Below are 16,490 nucleotides of genomic sequence, written 5' to 3' on the forward strand. Positions count from 1 at the left end.
CAGGAGCCAAAGGACCCTTTGAAATGCAGAGTTTTATTTGTTAAAAATCAGTCACCAACATTTTGAATGGTTTTTTTAAGGACATGGTGTGTTTTACAAGGCATCAGGGAGTGTTTGGGAGATGTCAATGAGTGAGCAAGGTTTAGGGATGTGCAGGATGTGGGAGGGGAATGCACCAGGTGAAATGAGAGATGAGAATGGCTCTTCTGACAAAGTTTTGGGACTTCTGAAATTCATTTGTGTCCAAAGCTGATTTGTAGCTGGTGTTTGTTCCCATATTTGCATTTTTGTGGAGTCACCACAGCTCATTTGATACCAATGTGTGTGTTGAGATGTGGAATGAGAGGCAGAGGAGAACATGGGATGCCTCAGAAGTAGAAGGAAAAGAGCCTCCAAACTAAATGTGGTATTTTGTAAGAGAAAAGCACATTTGACATCCTGGGGGACAGGTTTGGTTTACATTATTTACTGCCAGACCATCTCCCTGCCAAAATAGGACATGCAGAAACCACCTCAGTTTACAGGGAAGGCTCTCAGGGCACCCCAAAAAGTTGTGTTGTCAGCCAGGATTAATAAAGCAGCATAAAAAATGAGCTGGGTTTATGATTGCCCAGATTTTCATAAAGAAATGGCAAAGCAGAGTAGGACTTGTGTGTTCACAATTAAATATTGTCCTGTTGTTTTTCATAGAATTGTAATTTTTTTTTGTACCAGGGGTGCCCTGGTGAGGAGGGTTTGATGGCCAAGGAGGTGCCAATATCCTCAGGAGTGTTTTGGCAGAAATTTGGTTCATGGGATGATTCTGATCCGCACGAAGTGGATTCCCTTTGGAGAAACATATTACCAGATAAATATAATATGGTCAAGTATCTATTTTATCAAGAATATATATAATATCCTTGATAAATCCAAGATAATGTATAAAAATAAGTATTAAATACACAAAATAGGAAATACTGTGTATATAGTACACTTTACTCCACACTCAGGAAAATTGGTTTCACTGCTTCAGAAATATAAAAACTAAATCTTTTCTGGATCATGCAGTTTTTGTGAAAGAGTACATTGGGTAGCAGTTTGAAAAGAGAGGAAATAAAATCTTGGCTCATTTGGGGATTTGAGGGGTTGCATTTCAGGCCTCAGTTAAAAAACCTGAGTTTCTTTAAGCCAGAACTCACCAGCAGTGGAAGAGGGATAGAACTCACAGTAATCCAACATGATGCAGGACTGAGGTGAGTACATATCATGACCATAACTTGCCAAAATTGAGATTTTTGGAGAAGAATGGTAAGAAATATTTCAAGTCTTCAGTGAGTAGCAGGAGATGCTTGAGGGGGTTAATGAAATGATAGTGATTTAGAGGGGGATGGAGGGGTTTGCAGGCATTTGGAGGTGATCTCCTTGGAAAAAAGAGTTCTTGAATTTCAAAAAACTGCTCCTAAGAGCAGGAGTATGGGATGGAGGATGTAGGAGCAGGTAGGTGTTTGGACTGGGTATTTCTTCAGCTGTGCAGTGACTGCCAGCACTAGGAAACACAGAGTGTGGAGCAGGGCAAGGGATGGAATGATCTCAGTGGCCTTCGCTTTCCAGAGTCACCAAAGCTCTGCTAAGGAATTTCAGAGCATTCAGATTTTAAAATATTTCTTCCTGTTTCACACTGAGTCCTCTTATCAGTGCAGAAAACTGCAGAAATCAGCTGAGATCAAGATCTAATTCCAGTGCTCTTTCCTCCCTGTCCCCTGCTCCCCTCCTGCATCCGCTGGATGTCCATTTCTGTAAGTTTTCCCTTCAGAACAAACCTATCATTTTTCACCACAGGATATTTACAGCTTCAATCAGTGCCAAATTCAATTGGCTTCTGATCTCATCGCTGGAAGTTATAGATGCAGATATTATTTGCACTGTGGTTAATTATGGAGCAATCAAACTTTGGCTTTTCCACTGTAATTTCCTCTGCCAGCTAATTTAATTAATCACCCCCAGCTCAGCTCTTCCAGCTGCGACCGGCAGGGTCATTAATTAGACATGTGGTGGTAGCTCATAGACCAGTTCCTGTTAAGGGGCTGCTGCCCACTTGATCTCTGAGGGAGCTGGAGCTTTTTTTCCAAGCATCCAGGCAGGATTTGAGGTAGCTGCCAGGTTGTTGTATCCTTCAGAAGCAATTCACAAAAGACAGACCATAAGCAAAACATCAGGATTGCTGGGACTGGGATCAGATTCCCAGCAAGATGCAATTTAGGGTCTCACCCAGCAGTTCTCAGCTCTCCATCCATTCTGGTTCATCCAGGAGCTCAAAAACAAATGCTCAGGAATTCTATAGAGCTCCTTTTGACTCTTGGTGTTTGTCAGATGGAAAATATTTTAATTGCCAGAACCCATCAGCAATAGCTTTTTTTCTTCCTTACTATAAAAGCTGTTCAAAATATCCAGCTAAGTCTGTCACATTGTTTAGATCTCAGAGTAATCACTAATTCCTTTTCCTTCAGGGTGGAATAGTATTTTGCAGTAAACAAAATGGGCTGATGCAGCTCAGGAGCCTCATTTTAAGCATTATCAGCAGAGGGCAAATGATTTGGGGTATGTGATGGCCCCAGAAGGTCCAAGCATTTTGCAGGGAAGGCAGCAGGTGCTTTGCTCTTCCATGGTCTGTTTGGATAGCTGGGAATACACACCCTGCCTTTGGGATGTGCTTTGCATCTAAAATATCATGGATTCATGGGGTGGGTAAAGTAGGGAAAACCCTCCAAAGTCATCAAGTGCAACCCTTGACTCAGCACTGCCAAATCCTAAATGCCACATCAGAGGTGTCAGATCCTCCAAATCCACCTGTTCTCAGACTGAGAGTTTTAAGCATCCTTTGTTTTACTACCAGGATCTTCTTTATCCTCCTTGGAGTGCCACCAAGGCCACTGGTGTTCCCCTGCTGACTCTTGGAGTTGGAAAAGCTGAAAATCTTCAGGATCCTTGTAGCTCCTGGGCAGCTTTCCCAAACACACCCAGCCAGCCAGGCTAGTTTCACTGCACTTTGATTTCAAACCTGTTGCAAAGCTGTCGTGTCTAATCAGTGCCTGTGTCTGCCAGGGGTGGATTGCTGATGGATTGGTTGGAGTCTCCCCCACTTCTTTTCACAATAGACAAACTCAGCTCAAGACAACTGTTTTAATCATCCTGGCTCATAAAGCCTCCTTTCAGCCTCTTCTGTCCAAAACATCCATCAACCCCACCCAGAAATGGTAAACTGAAAATAAAAACAGTTCTCTTCACCGCTTAACTGCAAGTGCCTTTTTTAATAGCCAGACAGCACTGGGGGCTCAGTGAGCTCCCTTCTCTGAAGGAGAAGGTGCTTCTGATGCAACCCTCCCTTCAAATGCATCATGCTTTTCACTGGTGGCTTTTTTCCTCCCTCGTGTCTCTCAGGAGGTTCCCTCAGTCTGAACTGTTTTGGGGAAGATGCTTTTAATGCAAAGTCCCTTCACACTCAGGGAGAACTTTAGGGATTCTCCCAGAGACACAGCTCAGCAGCTGTTTCAGAGTGAAGGGGTCACACCTGCCTCTGCCAGCATCAGGAGATTGTTGGCATGTTATTGCTGTGGAAGCCCTGAACGAGAGAGATTTGTAATTGAGGAGAGAGCAGTTCATCCCTTCAGAGGAGCTCTCTCCACACCTTGCTGGGGAGCAGAAGGCAGTGCTTGCACCATGTCAGGGATGCTCCTCTGGGAATTCCTCTCAGTCTCACAGCTGGAAAAGCTGCTGCTGGAAGGGAGTGGAGCCCTGGGAAAGTGTCCATGTAGAGAGAGAGAAAATCACAGAATATTAAGGTTGGAAAGGATCTCCAAGGTCATCCATTCTAACCTTAGGTATTTTATATGTATTATAGCTTTATGGGATAGATAGATAGATAGATAGATAGATAGATAGATAGATAGATAGATAGATAGATAGATAGATAGATAGATAGATAGATAGATAGATAATTATTTTATCTTAAGAAGGTACTGCTAAATAATCTGCCACCCAAAAGTAGAACAACTGCCAGCATTAACTAGAAGATAATCCACCATAAAGACCTGACTCTGGAACAACCCCATTCCTCATTGAAGAAAATTCCCAAAATAACCATCAGTGTTCTGTAGGCAAGCTGGAGAATTAGTTTGGTTTTTTACTCTGCAAAAAAATTCGAATTGCACTTGGTCTTGATTAGCAGATTGTAATCACTTGGTGCTACTTCACCTACTCATGTCACTTGGTTTTGTTTTATTTGAGCAATAAATACCTTAAATCTCCTCAGAGTTATTGCATGTCTTCTGTGGGGACTCATCACAGTCCTGCCAGGCATTTATCAAGGCTCCCAATGAGCCACCACATGAAGTATTCCTCCGCTCCTTATCAATCAGTTTGCTTATAACTTTACTTTTTCCTCCTGAAGCAATCAAAATTTGATATTCTGCAGATTGCAGAAAATTGTCACTGCTGCATTCTGTGCTAATCCATCACAGGAAACAGGCATAATTTGGGCATCAGAAGAGCATTAAATGTTTAAATAAGCAAGAGAGTCCATTAACTGCTCCAGATGACAGGGCAGAAAAATGTTTGGATCCCAGATACTTTGGGAATCACAGCACAGACCTCACAGAGCAATGGGGCATCCACACTCTGCAGCAGGCACCAGGTCTGCTCTGTTCTTCATGATATCACTCAAATAGTCAAAAGAAATGCTGAAGCCCAGAGAGTGAAATTGATTCTTTCAGCTTAAGCTCCATTATGAAGCTCATTCAGCTCTTTGTGAAAGATATTCCACATGGTTAAAGTATCCATTGCTTTCTTGTAGCCTTGTTTTTCTCTGTACAAACAAATAACTTCTACTAATGATGAGAGAGGGGAGGAAATGTCATTTTTGTGCTGTAGGCTTGAGCCATCTTCAGGTCTTGAAATAACTGTTCTGATGGTAAATGGGATGGGCAGGCCCTGTGTGGTGAAGCTGTGTGTTCCACCAGGCTCTGAGCAACCTGGGATAGTGGAAGGTGTCTCTGCCCATGGCAGAGGGGCTGGAATGACATGGTCTTGAAGGTCCCTTCCAACCCAAACCATTCTGTTATTCAAAATGCAGAGGGTGGCTGCTCTTCTTATTTTTTATGAAACAGCAGTTCCAATGGACTGAGGAGAAGAGTCTCTACAGAGATGGTGGGATGTGCCATTATTCTACTGCCAGGAGCCAATCCCTAAGTCTCCTTGGTGGAGCAGTGATGGTTTTCTTGCAAGCTTCATGATCTTCCTATGGTTTGACAAAGCATCAGCAGAGCAGATGTTCAGTCAGGCTGGATCATGATTTGTGTACCCACGGCCCCAGTTCTGTGCCCTCTTTTTTGAGTCAAGTGGTGTTTTAAACTGATTTCCCCTTCTGCTAGAGTTCTGTCTGTCCCAGTTCTCTTTGCATGGTGCTGTAAAGAAACACCTTGGTTTTCCAAGGGAATGGATGCCAGGTGTAATCCATGGAGCATGGGATGTTGTGCACCAAGCCAGGGGCACACCTTCCCAGTCACAAAAGACCCCTTGAGATTAGAGTGTAATCCCTCCTTTCAGAGGGTGACTGGCCAGGGGAAATCACCCAGACTTGGGACAGTCACTATGAGCAGATCAAGCTGTCCATGCCAATATCCCAGGGGAAGGTGCCCCAGGAGCCACAGAAGGTGCTGATTGTGGTTGTCACTTTTCCTGCTGTTTTCAGCTCTCCTGCTACAAACACAGCCCAGCCACCCCATCTTGAAAGGATCCTAAAGCCTTCCTTTTCGCCTCTTCCACCGCTTCAAAAACACAGGGCTGACAGTCCAAATGTTTGAAATAATTGGATTCTGCATTCTAATTCATCTGTAAAGTATTCGTTGATTAAATTAGCCTAATAGATATTATTTCTTACATGACTGCATAATTTCATCCTGATTGGATCACTATGGCACTAACGAGTCCCCCCATTTACTATTGACTCGAGAATCACAGAAGGCTGGAGATAACTATCATCTTGTTTCCATTTTTTTTTTTTTTTTGCCTTTCCCAGGCTAAAAGTTAAACTGATTTATACTGAAAATGCACACAGCCAATGCCCAGGTACATCTGTATTTTAGTCTTCGAGACCAGTGTTAGAATTGGAAAAAATCTTGGTTTATATAATCTTGAGTCCTCTTTTATTTACTCAGTGGGTTGTTTCTGAAGCAGAAAGATTAACTGACCATTTAAACTCCTTTGGGGGGGTGGAAATGGAGATATTTTTAAATAAAATGCATTTTATTATCTCATCAAAACAGATAGACTCATTGCAAATGAACCTCGTAAGGACTGCACACACTCGGGGAAATGGAAATTCTCCTCTCAAGATAATGTTCCAACCAAAGTGGTTCTAGCCACTTAGTAAGATTTTTTTTTCTTTGAGCTGCAATTTGAGTTGTAACCAAGAGAGAGGAGGAAAACAAAATTGCCTTTAATTTCATGCTAAATGAGAGCAGAGCCTGCTTTTTAAGGAAGAGGGATGTACCTCACAGTCCCGCTCCCCTGCCCTGGGGATGACGGGCTCCAGGTCTCCGGGGTTTTGTTGGGAAGGGGTTAACAGCAGCATTGGCTCTCCCCCTGCCCCAGTGGCTGGAAACAGCTGGTGGGTTTTGTGCTGCGCCGCTGAACTGAGCAGCCCAAAGAAGTTTTTGGCAAACCCTCTGCCTGGCCTGGACAAGGAGAGGTGGGTCAGCTCAGGAAGCCGTTTCCATGAGCCAAGAGGAGGAACAATGCCCCGCTCAGCAGGGACAGAAGGGACACCCGCTCCCGCTGAATAGCTCCCCGAAAGGAGCCGCCCCCGCAGGAGCAGCGCCATTCGCGCCCGGAATCCAAGAAATTGCTGCAGGAAGTGAAAGCCTGTCCCGGCTAATGGAGCCCTGATTGACAGGAGGTTCTCATTACAGCGCCCATCAGGGGACAAAGTGAATTCCAATGTTATTTAAGAGGTTAAGTAGAAATAAGATGCAGGTGACGGCCCAAGGCTTGAGGCATCAGGCGCTGCTCTTCCTATGTTGTGTTTTTTTTGAGAAGGGACTCCATAATATTTAAAATGAGTGGGGGTAGGGGCAGGTTAGGAAGTAAAATTTGACTCAAGGGGACCTTACCTGCCTGAGAAGCGGGGCAGTGAAGGTTGGTTTGGAATTCTTGGATTAGGAGGACCTTCTTCTCTAAGTCCACCTAACCTAGATGTTACATTTGTAACCCCAGCCAGGGTTGGGTCAGGTTGGGTTGGTCATGGCCCCAAGACTGCAGGAGCTCAAGGAACATTTGGATATCATGCTCAGGGATGCACAGAGTGGGATTATTGAGGTGTCCATGCAGGGCAGGGGTTGAACTTGATGATCCTTGTGGGTCCCTTCCAACTCAGGATATTCTGATAGGTTTCTGGTGTGCTTCTCCAAGGCTTGAGAAGCAAAAGAAAAGAAAAACGTGTTCCTGGTGACTCAGGTTGCCCTGCGCTCATGAGCAGGAGGCATCTCCGTGCTACCACAGGTTACAAAGATAAAACTAAAGGCTGTTCCTGGCCCTGTTCAGCAAAAGTGGAGCAAAGAAGAGCATCCAAAATGCAGTGTTGCTTGCACAGAGGAAAAGCTGTGATTTAAGCTGTAATCAGAGGTTTAAAGCAGACGCTAAACCTTATGGAGTATTTTTTGCTGGATTTTTCCTTTTTTTTGAATTCCCAAACAAGCAGCATCGGGTGTCTTGACACTTGTGGATGTCATGAGGTGGGGAAGCTGAGGGAGCTGCTGCCTCCTGGTATTGACAGAGCCTTGCATGGTGCATGGTCAGGTAGAAGGATGTAATTTAAGCAGGGGGTTCACGGCTGGCTTGCGAGTGACGGCAAAACTCCCGCGTGTGACGCGTGTAATAAATCTGGTGCAGCGCAGGATTAATGTGCTATTCAAAATGATTATTTACCATTTGCAGTTGAGACATGGCTGTGCACAGGGAGGAGCAAATAGCTGTGCACGAGACATCAGGGAAGGGTGCTCGGAGGGGAGAAGGAAAATACCTGCCTGCATTGTTTCACCAGTGCAGTCCCGGGTAACGCTAATGAAAATTGCACTTGAAATGCAGGATTGATTTGTGATGAGCTCAGCCCTAAAGAGTACATTTGTGGAATGATAACCTGATTGGTGGTGGTGCCTCTTGAAGGGCTGAGGGGGTCTAATTGGCATATAACGCACTATAAATTTATTAGCAGCCTGTGCTTCCCCATTGGTGGGCCTTCTCCTGCTAACCACCAGGAAATTACCAATTTTCAGGAGTTACTCACTCAAGTCGTGCTGTGTCTGGGTTTTACAAAGAAATCTCTGTTGCTGCTCTCATAAATCCTGGCTCAGAGCTCCTGGAAGGGGTCACTGGTGCAGTGGACAGCTTGGACACCAGTGTTGGCCACTCAGCTTGGGCCTCCTTGGCTCATCCTGACTCACCACAAACACAAGTTGCACAAAGACCATTAGGAGGGAACAAATCTGTTTGGCAACCCTTGGGCTGCAGCTGCCAGAAAGCAGAAATTACAGGTTTTTGGCAGTCCATGTCCAGGGCTTTGATGGTTCTTATTGATACATTCAGCCCCAGGGTGTCTCGGGCAGTAGAGGACATACCCACTACTCAGTTTTGGGTTTTTTTTTTCCAGGAGCACAATAGGAATATTCAGGAGCCAGTGTAATTATTTCAGTGAGTTCGCTTTTAAGATTGAGTCACAAATTAGAAAATAATATTCACATGTTTCTTCTAATTGGTAACAGATTAGGGACATTTTATCTTTTTTAAATAATTCCCAAATGTGGCCTGAAGAGGGATTTGCAGGGAAGTAGTTTGGAGAGAGAGAGAGAGAGAGAGAGAGCACTTATGCACCAAGAATACTTGGGCAAGAGGCTTTAATTCCTCAATTCTGGTTTTAAATTAAGCTTTTAAATCCCTGCACAGCTCTCTCTTGAGTTGCTCTGGAAGTGGAACTTGCTGTCACTTTTGGCAGGAGTCCCCAGTGCAGATTTTCTTTGCTGTCAGGTTTTCTGTGGGTTTCATACTGTCTATTATCCACCTTATGGCTTGTAAATCATAAAACCTGAAAGCTTTGCAAGTGATTAATAGGCAGAGGTGCATTGGAAAAGCCTCAGCAGGACTTGAGCACTTCCATGTCTTCTGAAGGCCATGTCCATGTCTAATCTCACCTTTTTGGGGCCCATTTGGGCAACTCCAGAGCTGCACATCCCCTTGTTGGAAATTCACAAAGAAAACAAAAGAAAAAGCATTGAGATTTCAGTTTTTAGTCAGAGGATTTATGGATTTATGGATTTCTCCAGGTGCTACTGCTGAGGATTCCCAAGTCTTCATCCCTTTTTATTCTAAGGAAATGCTTCACCCACTTTGCTTTCCCAGAAACATGAACAGGTCTACCAAAAGTCTTATTTTAAAACTAATTATGATTTATGGTTAGAGAAGGGCATCAAACACCTGCAACCCACTAAAACAGAGGTGGAGGGAAGTCCCATCGCTCACAGAGGGAACCAGAGGGAATACTTTGGGTTCTCTAAACTTGCCAAAAAAAAGCATCATTTTTTCCTAAATAAAAATAGCCATTAATAAATGAGACTGATGGAAGAGGCTGATGACATCAGCAATTTCTGTAGGGTCTTTGGCATCAGAGAGAAGGTTCATGTTGGATATTAGGGAAATTTCTTCACTGGGAGAGTGGTTAAGCATTGGAAGGAGGAGTCACCATCCCTGGAAGTGTTCAAGGACACACAAACAAGTGCCTAGGGCACAATGGTGTTTGGTTGAAGGTTGGACTTGATCTTAGAGGTCTTTTCCAAACTTAAGGATTCTGTGATACTTGATATGTAAATAAGGAGACATCAGAAGGTGAGGGAAGCAAAAGGGAGAGCTCCAAGTCACTTGGGAAGAGTTGGACAGTAGAGAGGTCCCTGCAGCATCTTTAGAATGTGGATCCCAGAAATGCTGCTGACTTGTGCAGAGCAAACAGTTGGTTTTATTTGCTTGCTCCTCCAAATGTGGTTTTCTTCAGAGTCTGTGCTGAAATACGTTTATTACTTGTATTTTCTCTTTTATGTCTTACATAATTTCAGTGTAATGGCTGGAGGATTTTCTTTTTACCCAAATACTCCAAAGAGCATCATCTTACTGCTTCTACTGGAATTAAGATATCATTAAAGCTCTGTGAAAGGACTTTTGTTTTTCCTTGCAAACCAAACTGTTGGATTTACTGTTAACAAAGAATCAAGAAACGTTTCTGAAGGTCTTTGTGAGGCATTGCAATCAGACCATCCTCTTCCAGGGTTTTGTCCTTGGGTAAAGATCAGGTTCAGACCGTCCTCTTCCTGTTTTTGATCCTCTGGTAAAGAGTGAGTTCTCCTGGAGCCCACAATGTGTTTTTTGCATTTTGGATCAGTTGGACTTGATGATCCTAGAGGTTTTTTTCCCCCTTTATTGATTCTATGATGGAATCCTCAAGCAAACTCTCATTTGAGATCTCTTGAGTCCCTCCAAGGCATTTTCCCCCTATCTCATTATTTGTAAGGCCCTCCCAGTTGTGCTGCTCCTCCACTTCCCAGCAGAGGAACAGCTCCATTTCCCTTCCCTGGTGTGTTTGCCATGGGATCTGTTCCAAAGCAGCTCACATCAGCGAGTGTTATGGCATCCCTAATGCACTGTGATGGGGGAGCACAGCCCTGCTCCACGCCACATTGCTCAGGGTTGGGGGCACCTCACGCAGCCACCTCGCTCTGTCTCTCACCTGGCACACATTATTGAGATTTATGCCTTACAATAGTTGTGTGTCACTTCCCATCCACCACCTTTGAGAAGGGAATTTTCTTTTTCTTTTTTTTTTTTCTTTTTTTTTTTTTTGTTTTAACCCCCCCCTTTTCAAAAAAGTAAGTAATGATTTCCCAAACTCTGCTTAAAACACTGCTGCATTAAGCACAGCCTTGCTATAGGAGAAAATTAGTGTTAACAAATTGGAAATTAATGGAATCTTCTAACCTGAGTGACTGTATATCAAATGGCAAATTGAAATTTCCAGTCTGTGTTTAGGTACTGGCACAATGCAGTTTGATTTATACACTTAAGACATCAGGTTAAGTGTGGTTACACACGAGTAATGAAATGCATTAGCTACATGTTTCCAATTACTATTCCCTGCATATATATATTTATTACTGAAAACAGGCAAGAAGCAAATGTACTCCTTGGTTTTAGCATTTCCATGCAACTGTTGCAGCTTTTGCTTTTTTAAGGTAATATTTGTGGTGTGCCCAAGGGCTGAGGTTGACCACTCAAGAAATGGAAACAATTCACTTATGTGTCTAGAGCCACACAGTGATAACTCAGTTATGAGCCTTTTTTTCCAGGTAGCCAGCACAGTGACATGGTTTGGGTTAAATTTTCATGGATGTTTACCTTGATACTGATGTACCAGCATATAAAAGGAATCAGATCCTGAATTAGGAGCTTTCCTGTTGGTCAGCAGAGAGTGGGTATAAGGGATCCACACTAGTAAAGTCTCTCCTTACAAACCTTAGGAGAAATCCATCTTTCTCCTCTCTTCATGGTGCTTTTTAAACTATTTTCACCAAGCTGTGTGTTTAAAATCACAGAATCACAGTATGGGATAGGTTGGAAGGAACCTTAAAACCCACCTCATCCCACCCCTGCCATGGGCAGGGACACCTTCCACTGTCCCAGGCTGCTCCCAGCCCCGGTGTCCAGCCTGGCCTGGGACACTCACAGGGATCCAGGGGCAGCCACAGCTGCTCTGGGCACCCTGTGCCAGGGCCTGCCCACCCTCACAGGAGGAATTTCTTCCCAATATCCCATCTAAGCCTATTCTCAGTCAGTTTAAATCCATACCCCCTTGTCCCATCACTCCAGACCATTATAAATAGCTCTCCCCATTTTTGTTATTGGCTCCCTTCAGGTACTGGCAGGCCACAGTTAGGTCTCTTTTCTTTTCCAGGCTGAACATTCTCAATCCTCTCAGCCTTTTTTCATAGCAGAGGAGCTCCAGCCCTCTGGTTGTCTTTGTGGTCTCCTCAGGGCACTGGTGAGCTCCAAATCCTTAGGGTTCATCATTGTTAGGGTTTTTCCCTCTGAAATGCCACTGGCAATGCTGTTTCAAAAAATTCTGGGGCTTTTGGGATTAGAGGAAAAGAACAACTTGCAGCTTCTTCAAGTTTTTTTATTAAGTCTGTAGGGACTGTTTCCATTTCACATAATTGTACAGAACAAAGTAAAAACCTGGACTTCTATTGAGAAAAGACTTAAACAACTTGCAAGGCTTAGAGCTGTCACCCTTAGGATCTTTATTCTCCACATAATAAGCCTTATCTTAGTACCCACAGTATCCCCTGCTGTTGTATGTCACACAGTTTTTTTGCTTAACTTTACACAGGTGTGATATATTTTATCAAGTAAACCTTAAAAATTATTAGATGGAGTGTCGTGCAATGAAAACAGAAGTTGGCTGCAATTTTCTGTGATAAATCAGAGCCCACAATTGCAGGGTATTTATCTGAAAAGCCTGAAGTCAGTAAACCTTGATGTCTCGGCCAGGCTGGTCGTTAATGTTGGGCAGTGATAAATCCTGCAGGTATATCAAGATCTCAAGGAGTGGTGCAGCTTACTCCATGGAGGGGTACCCTGCAAGTGCAGAAATAGCAGCTGTTTTGGAGCCCTGTGTAGGGGAATGCTGTTAGGAGAGAGGGAAGAGGGTGGAGGAGCTCCATCGAATCCGAATAATGATCATACTGCTAAGTGTCAGGCAAGACGTGATTAATTTGAGAAGCATGTTGAGCTCTGCACAAGTGAGTGATCTCTGTCCCTCACACACAGCAGGGCTTTTTTTCCCCCTGAAACACACAGCTATGAAAGGAAAACTGAAAAATGGAATAGGAGAGTTAATGGTGGAGAAGATGCAGAGCTGGGGGCTTCAGGAAACGAGTCCCTGACAGTGCAAGGTGCTGCTGGTGGTGGGAAATGGCCTTTATTTGATAGAACCTGGAATGGTGTGGGTTGGAAGAGACCTCGAAGATCATCTCATTCCAATTTCCTGCCATGGCCAGGGACCTGCTTCCACTAGGACCAGGTTACTCAGAGCCAGCCTGGCCTTGAACACTCACAGGGTTTTGTGCCTTTTTGGTTTGGTTAGGTTGAAAAGGACTGAGAGTAGAAGTAACCTGAATTTGGCATGGTTTTGCAGCACTGAATGGTCTGTCTCCTGGACAAAAATTTGAAGAGTGGACTGAACACAGTCCTCAGGCAGATAAGTTCCCCATCAGACAGTAACTAAATCATTTCCAGGCTGGGTTACCTTGCTGCTCCCTTGGACTAGAGTCCAAGGCAAGACACGGGTTGGCTGATCCGCAGCTTTCCTGTGGGGCTGCCCTTCGTCCGTCAGGGATGTTTAACCTGTAAGAAGTAATAAGCTTAATAGGTTGACTTTATTTAATTATTAATGATCCTTTTCTGTCCTTACAGCTCATAAAACACCCTGTAGGTTGGCAAAACACTCATAATATTGATCAGGAGCCAGGGAGATATTTATTTCCTCTTTGCCCCGGCGCACATAAATCGCGGTCGGTTCCCTGGGCGGGCGGGATTTACAGTGGGCCCGTTTCTTCAAAGCTCCCGGTAATTAAGGGATAAATGCCCATCGGTCTTTGTTTGCTGTCTGGAGCCCTCTTGTTTGCCAGGGACCTGGCTATTCCCGGTGGGCTCGTGCCTTCCCCCTTAGCAACGCGGCCGGGCGGAGAAGGCATGCGGGGCGCGGAGCCGCTCAGCTGCTCAGCGCTGCCTTTGCAATGCAGCACAAGGGTCTTCTCCTGCAGAGAGAGAGGAAGCCCCTGTGTTTTCTCAGCATATTGTTCCCAGCTCCTCTTCCATGCCTCTCCTCCCAGTTCCTGCTTTGCTCGGGGCAGGAAGGCACTTTGGAAATTCCTTGCTGCTAGCCCCTTTCTTCTCGCCCTCTGTCTTCTCCCCCCTTTTGCTGTTGCAATTAAAAGCATCGTGAACCTTTCTCCAACATTTCAATCCCACCCCCTCCTCCAATATTTTCCTTTTACCCTTCTCAACACTGCATCACCAGCTCTGTCCAAAGCAGTGCCATTTATTGGGATCATCAGAGAGGGATTGTTTAATCGGGAAGTCCCGGCACATCCAGCTGCCCGGTGCCGGTCATTAGGTGATGTGTGCTCCTTGTGTGCTGGACCACAAAGCTAATGACACATCCTGGGGCTCTTCCAGGAGTTTGGGAGGTGCAGTGGGTTGGATTTACTTCATTTTCTTGGAAGAGACACATTAACCTTGTCAGCTGGCCAACAGGAGAGGAAATTTGGCAGAGCTCTTGCTGAGCTGGCCAGGTTACCACAGCGTTAAAGGGTTGTACTTCAGTGAGCAACCAGAAATGGCAACACACGGGCACAGCACCTGCACAGCAACCATGGAGACACCACTGAGAGGCCTCCTCTCTTACAGAATTAGTTCCTTTAGCAAGAGAGAAGAAAGGAATAAAAAAATCCAGGAGCTTTTCAGTGTTGTCAGAGGTGTGGAGGATAAAACTTCACTTCAAAGTGCCTGTAAGAAGCCTGCTTTTATTTCTGGTGGTGGGAAATCAGTGCTGTGCCATGGTAAATACCTGCTGTCCACTGTCTTTCTAATATAACCTTCAGAATTTGATCCAGCTTTTTAACAAGTGGTGAGTAACTCTGGATAACGACACGACATTTTAGTCATCCTTCCAGTCACGCTTTGGGAAGAGCGAGGCTGCTCTTGCTCCAGAGCTGTGGCATTCTGATGGCAAGCTCTCAGCCTCTCCAGCCACGTGCTCTTGCCTACTCAGGCACTTCTGGGTCACTGTATGAACATGACTTTCTTCCCCACCCTGCTCATCCTCTTTGTGTTTGCCTCCTGATGTCACTCCACCAAGTATCTGTGAGGGACAAATGGAGGTGAAGGTAGAGGTGAATGGGAGCGAGGAGGAGTCAGGATGGAGAGTGGACACCAACTGGATGGGATTTGTAGGGTGGAAAACCCAATGCACCACATGATGGGGCTGAGCTGTGTAGGATGTGGGCTCCTCAAGGAGCTTCTCCAGTGCAAACCCACGGCTGGGGAACACAGTGAGGCTCCTGGAGCGAGGCTGTGCTCGAAGCAAATCTGCTTTTTCTCTTCTCTGATGCTCCCTGCTTACCCTCCCCCCTTCCAGTGCCCAGTATTTCTGTTTCCACATAATAATGATGTGATGTGGCTGGCAGAGTAATTTAAATAATTGGACATTATCTTGAGAAGCAAGCACCTAATTAGATCAAAATAAACGGAGAACTGAAATTTTCATCTGTTTCTAATAACCTTTTACCTATGTACAGTGTTGCTTCTGCTGCAGGGATTTCGTTATTCACACCACTGTGTGTTCTTGGGGTTCACAAGTGATGGAGACTCCTGTAGGAGCAGAGAGCTTGGTGGCACTTTCTGGACAAGATTAGTGACTCACTCCTGGTTCTGTCATGTTTTGCAGTGATCCTCTGCCATATTTACCCCTTGTGTGGTTTGGAGTCTGTACCAGCAGGTCCAGATCAGGGTTTGAATGCAGATATTTAGAGAGAAAAGGCTCAGAGAACATCTGACCTTAGAGCTCTGTTGTTCATTTCTCTAAGTTTATCCAGGAACTTAAAATCTATTCATTTTTCTCCATATGAGGAAGAGGCAGCTCACACCTTCTTCAGAGTTTGGTGTCACTGGGACCATCAGAGCATGTGAAGATGTTGCTTCTAATGCACATCAGCTTTGATTTGGTCCTGAGACAAGGACTCTACTGTTGCAGGTTCACTGAAAGAGTCTTGGTTTGGCTTTGACAACTACAGCTGGAAGGGTCTGGTATGGAGAGGATCATTTAGAATTGCCAGGACTGCAATTAAGGGAGGAAAAGAGGGAAATATTTACTAGCCTTTATTTTAGGGACTGGTTCAGTGTCTTTCTCCTGATGAGTTGCTCTCCCTCACACTTCCTTGTACTCTTAGTCAGTTGATTTATTTAAAGGTATGTCAGTGCTGGCTGAAATGAAACACTGTGCCTCCTCTTCCTGCTTATTGCTGACCGCTCCAATAATTCATTTTTTAGCTCATTAACTAACAGGGGATGTGAGCAGTGGTCCTCCAGGGAACTGCAATGAGGTTAAGTGATCTACTGCTGACAACTCTGCTCTTGGACTGGCCTTCCTTGGGGGAAATGAAACCTCAACCAAGACAAGCTGTGGATCCCAGAAGTGAAATTGGGGCATCAGAGCAACAATTGCAGTATTTATGTCTTGTTGTCAGGGTTTCTGAGATGGATGCGAGCGGCGGAGCTGCAGCTGTCTCCCAGGAAAGTCCCCAGGACTTCCCATCCAAATTAAATGGTTAGTGCCAGGGATGGAGGGAGGATCTTTGTGG

At 44.8% G+C, this 16,490-nt stretch overlaps 1 protein-coding gene and 1 long non-coding RNA gene across 10 annotated transcripts in view; one reads left to right on the top strand and one right to left on the bottom strand.

Annotated features, from left to right (window-relative positions):
* The window catches only part of LOC306804315, a 103,517-nt gene extending 89,332 nt beyond the window's left edge, over positions 1 to 14,185 (bottom strand). The window contains exons 1-2 of the long non-coding RNA XR_013774849.1: positions 13,132 to 14,185; positions 11,795 to 13,088 (exon numbers count right to left, since the gene is read on the bottom strand). This is a non-coding gene — a long non-coding RNA (uncharacterized lncRNA). The remainder of the gene's footprint in view (positions 1 to 11,794; positions 13,089 to 13,131) is intronic.
* AGAP1 (ArfGAP with GTPase domain, ankyrin repeat and PH domain 1) overlaps positions 1 to 16,490 on the top strand; it is a 289,598-nt gene that overhangs the window by 269,729 nt on the left and 3,379 nt on the right. The gene's annotated exons all lie outside the window — the stretch shown is intronic.

The sequence above is a fragment of the Erithacus rubecula genome (genome assembly GCF_903797595.1).
Source record: "Erithacus rubecula genome assembly, chromosome: 8".
In the NCBI taxonomy this organism is placed as follows: Eukaryota; Metazoa; Chordata; class Aves; order Passeriformes; family Muscicapidae; genus Erithacus; species Erithacus rubecula.